Raw genomic sequence first — 4,643 nt, 5'->3', positions numbered from 1 at the left:
GGAAAAAGTGGATGTCGAACAGAAGATGAGCATCCGTTTCCTTCACTGAAAACCAAACGCGCTCTGAACTCTGATTGGAGACCATCAGTGTCAGTAGAGATAAGACACGCCCCTGACTCTTCTCTCTGTGGGCTGATTCATCCTTTAGAAACATGATTGTTTTGTCATGGTTACGTTTGTTTCAATCATCCGTCACTCTTGAGTTGCTGTTGCACCAGAAAGGGTGGGTCCAGTGCCTTCACTATTCTGAAAAGTCACTGGCATTTATCTCATATGTTGAAATAATATTTATTCCAGCTGTGAAAGCAGCTAATTAAAACTTTCCAAATGGGGAAGCTGTCATTGATATTGATACTGACGGACGCTTGTTGTAATGCCCATTTCGTCACCATCTTAAAGGCCAAATCTGATACTTCTATAATAAATAAATGAGTGTAACGTTCCTTATCACCTGTGAAAATTATATTTTTTGATTTTTAAAGGTGAAGCGTGTAAACTAAGCTCTGTTTAAGCATCCAAATTTGACATGACAACGTTACCCAAAATACTAACTCTAAGAAAACAGTAGAGGATGTTTGACACCATCATTTTTGTGAATTGAAGTTATGCACATTTCATCTGATCTATCTTACAATTTTTTTGCCTGGCAGATGATAACAGTCGAAAAAATTTGTTAGACTTGCATTTTAAGGATGGATTTGAGATATAGAGGGACCAGAATATAATAGAGATTCGTGCTGCAAATCATCTAGAACACTCTAACAACGTGAAAAAGTAGCTGTGAACCCCTTAGCAGCCCCTTTGCACAGCCAAACACCACTCACTTCCTTCAGAAAATGTAAGAATCTTAGCAATTCTCTTTAATGGTGCAGAAATGACTCGCTTCACCTTTTCAGCTCTTGTTCATTCAGTCCAGTCAATTTCAAAACTAACCAGTGGTTTAATGTTGGGTGTGATTTGTTCTATATGACGTATGCTCTCAGAGTTGTCATGCATCATTATTTATAAGAAAGATACTTGGAATCAAAAGTCACTCCCCAACTACATCACTGTGCTGTTCTTTTAGTTATTCAACCGTTGACTGAACACTTAAGTTGATCGGGGTGGCAACAACAGTCTGTTGCATTTTAACGCTTTTTGTCTTTGCTTTATATACAGTGGTGTGAAAAAGTTTTTGCCCCCTTCCGTCCGGACTTTGATTTGGCCACTCCAAAACCTTAATTTAGTTTTTCTTGAGCCATTCAGAGGTGGACTTGTTGGTGTGTTTGGGATCATTGTCCTGCTACATAACCCAAGTGCGCTTGAGCTTGAGGTCACAAACTGATGGCCGGACATTCTCCTTCAGGATTTTCTGATAGAGTGCAGAATTCATGGTTCCGTCAATTATGGCAAGTTGTCCAGGCCCTGAAGCTGCAAAGCAGCCCCAGATCATCACACTACCACCACCATGTTTGACTGTTGGCAGGATATTCTTTTTATGAAATGCTATGTTGGTTTTACGCCAGATGTAATGGGACACACACCTTCCAAAAATGTTAAACTTTTGTCTTTCGAAGTTCCGTGCCTGTGTCCTTGATGGATATAAACACTGATTATTTGATTATCAATGCTACAATTAAATTAATGTGTCATTTACGGGTACTTGAAATTCTGCAGCGCTTCTTGCGGATTCTTGCTTTATGCACAGGGATTTCTTAAAGGGGACAATAGCGGATGCCTATTTTCCACAAGTCAGACACACCAGAAACCTAACTTAATGCAAAACATATGTCCGATTTGGACAAAAACAATTGTCCAAAAACTATTTTATCCGATGTCCCCTTTAAATAAGTTTTTCCAGAGAACAAAAATTAAATGAACTCATTCAATTTGGTGTAATAATCATGACTTACACTTGAGATGTGGACTCTGTGATTTAGTCATGTATGGTTTTGATTCAAATAAAAAGTGCCATGATTCCCTGGAGTTTTGTGATGCAGTTGTCTCTGGTGTGGTCCGGTCTGCAGGCTGAACAAATTCTGAACAATTGTGAATACAGTTGCATGCTCATAACGAAAGCAAGCTTTCCTAGGATTTATATGCAGAATGTGAGGCATTTTAGTTTTTTAAAGCACTTACATCATTATTCAGAATTGAAATGTTCAGTTGAGCGATGAAGTTGTCGGAACTAATATTTTGAGAAATTATTTCACAGATGGATGACGTTCTGTTTGTGTAATTTTCTTGGTATCCTTGGGTGAGTAATGGGTGACAGCACTTATTTTCATTTTAATACAGTTCTAAGACCAATTTAAGGCCAATACTTCCAATACCAATACTGCCATTTCTATTAAATTGATTTATCTTTGTGATTTCTATGTATAAAATTGGTAATTATAACTGTTTTACATTATATTAAATGCTGCTATCATTAACATTAAAATAGCAAATTATGAGACAAAATCCAATCAATCGGAGGACAGAAGGTATGTAGCCGTTACTCGCTTATAAGTCTCGGTGATGCGATCACTAAACGGTGCTGTAAGATCCAGTGTGAAGTGCTTGGAATTCTTGAATTAATTTCAACTATTTTAAAGCAAGATGAATTAAAGCATATTAATGTAAACGTATTAAAGGAGTAATGGAATATAATTACAATATTTTTTTGTGATCAGTGCATAAATGTATTTAGACTACTGTTTTTCATACAAATACCAGAAACTATATTTTTACCATAGTACTGAAGTGCTATATGTGTGCTTTTAACTGTGGTTATTATGATCTAAATGTATGCTACTGTGGAAGACCAATGGTTAATGTTAATAAAACTCAAAGTCAGAATAATAAAATTTCTGTCATGACAATTCTCGGAGGGATTGGCAATGTACATGACAATGTTAATGTATTTGGTCTTGGCGGAATAGAGCTGCTACGCTGCTGCGGCAGAGCAAGTACAGAGATTTGCTACTGCCAATACATCCACAACATGCTGCTGTGAGCATGTAAGAAATATTGCTGCTGCAAATATAACATGTATGAAATAACCCCCATATAGCATAAATGAATCACCTCGTAGCAGATCAATACAGGTGGAGCTGGGGAAGGTGGAGGGTTTCTGAAGCAAGCTGCACTGCTACGGCAAGCACTAGTCATATATTTGAATGTTGAGCAGCGAGCTCATTGGCTATCGATACAGGAGAGAACCAATCAGCTGAGCCATGTGATAATGATGTCATTAGGTCAGATTGAGTTAGACCTATCGGACTGCGCCAATTTAGAGTTTCATGCCAGAACTCTGTATTTCACCATGTATAAATGAGGTTGTTACAATTTTTACAGATGTTACTGTTTTTGATAATGAACATAAATTTACATCTGCATCCTTACTCAAGGTACTACTACTGTCAACTCAAGCTACTGTCAAATGTGCATTTCTAAGAGACAAAATATGATATATTATTAATACTGCAGCCTGCACTGCAAACTGTGCTGAATATACATCAAAGTCAGGGGACACAAACCTGCTTCATGATTTGAGATAATATTGATCATTAGAACATCCAGAAACTAAGAAATTAATGTTTCTATATTTATTTATTTATTTATTTTCTATATTTATATCTATTTATTTTAAGTAAAATGACTAGAAAAGTGTAAAACATTCAAAAAAATGAAGTGCTTGTCATGTTCTGACTAATAAGAGTAGTTTAAAACCACAATTAACAGTCTGGTTTCTACAACTTTCACTTATGCCGAGTTCACACTACACAATTTTAGCCCGATTTTTCACTCGGCGACAGGTTTTGCTAAATCGCCGACAATTGCCCGACATCGGAGGCAAATCGGTGCTCGTTCACACAAGTGACAATCATGCAGTGTGAATTATCAAAGACGCGATCTGAGGGAATCATCAACGCGTCGCCGACGCCCATGAAATATTTGGCATGCTAAATATCTGGAGCTGTCGGCGATTCACAATCACGCTGTGTGAAATGAGTTCTGACTGAAAAACACATCGGCGATGACCTACAGCCAATGAGAGCCCAAGATACAGGGCAGCGGGAAGTTCGGGGAGGAGTTATATGAAACATACACTGAACAAAATTATAAACGCAACACTTTTGGTTTTTGCCCCCATTTTACATGAGCTGAACTCAAAGATCTAAGACTTTTTCTATGTACACAAAAGGCCCATTTCTCTCAAATATTGTTCACAAATCTGTCTAAATCTGTGTTGGTGAGCACTTCTCCTTTGCTGAGATAATCCATCCACCTCACAGGTGTGGCATATCAAGATGCTGATTAGACAGCATGATTATTGCACAGGTGTGCCTTAGGCTGGCCACAATAAAAGGCCACTCTAAAATGTGCAGTTTTATTACACGGCACAATGCCACAGATGTCGCAAGTTTTGAGGGAGCGTGCAAATGGCATGCTGACTGCAGGAATGTCCACCAGAGCTGTTGCCTGTGAATTGAATGTTCTTTTCTCTACCATAAGCCGTCTCCAAATGCGTTTCAGAGAATTTGGCAGTACATCCAACCGGCCTCACAACCGCAGACCACGTGTAACCACACCAGCCCAGGACCTCCACATCCAGCATCTTCACCTCCAAGATCGTCTGAGACCAGCCACCCGGACAGCTGCTGCAACAATCGGTTTGC

Source organism: Sinocyclocheilus grahami, unplaced genomic scaffold (assembly GCF_001515645.1).
Source record: "Sinocyclocheilus grahami isolate Dianchi unplaced genomic scaffold, SAMN03320097.WGS_v1.1 scaffold791.1, whole genome shotgun sequence".
NCBI classification, from domain to species: domain Eukaryota; kingdom Metazoa; phylum Chordata; class Actinopteri; order Cypriniformes; family Cyprinidae; genus Sinocyclocheilus; species Sinocyclocheilus grahami.
This window is presented reverse-complemented; position numbering follows the sequence as displayed.